This window comes from Mastomys coucha, unplaced genomic scaffold (assembly GCF_008632895.1).
Source record: "Mastomys coucha isolate ucsf_1 unplaced genomic scaffold, UCSF_Mcou_1 pScaffold1, whole genome shotgun sequence".
NCBI classification, from domain to species: Eukaryota; Metazoa; Chordata; class Mammalia; order Rodentia; family Muridae; genus Mastomys; species Mastomys coucha.
In genome coordinates this window covers 47,278,695-47,279,206 of record NW_022196891.1, presented here as the reverse complement: position 1 = coordinate 47,279,206, position 512 = coordinate 47,278,695, and the positions used below count along the sequence as shown (strand labels likewise).

Below are 512 nucleotides of genomic sequence, written 5' to 3'. Positions count from 1 at the left end.
ATGGCTCAGAAAATAGAGGAAAGCAAAGACTTTCTGTTCACATCCCAGTGGAAAGATGTCAAGTCAGTCAAGATCAAGGAGACCAAGAACAATGTGAAGTTGAAGGTTCAAGGTGCCCTGCAGCAGGTACCTTTATACCCTGATCATCACAGACAAGAAGGCAGAGAAGTTAGAGCAGCCCCTGCCCACCTGGTTTGGCAGTGAAGGCGTTTAAAAGAACAAAATCTCTACAGTTGCCTATTAAAAACCTAGAAAAATGAAAAAAAAATACTTTAAGGGCTTTAATAATAGAAAGGAAGAGATCTTTCCAGTTTCTGTCTGCACCCGGAGCTGATCCTGTGCCACAACACTCCATATGCAAATACCTCTGGGAGAGAGCTGGTCTCCCAGGAGTGCGGACACACCTGGGAGCACAGGTAAGACCACCACATCTGCTCTGAGGGACACATGAGGAGCCCTCAGGACACAGGAACTGAGGAGCAGCCTGGGACAGAATGCTTCCAGTTTCCATC

At 46.9% G+C, this 512-nt stretch overlaps 1 pseudogene; it reads left to right on the top strand.

Annotated features, from left to right (window-relative positions):
• Positions 1-260, top strand: LOC116096654 (annotated as a pseudogene).
• The last annotated feature ends 252 nt before the right edge of the window (positions 261-512 follow it).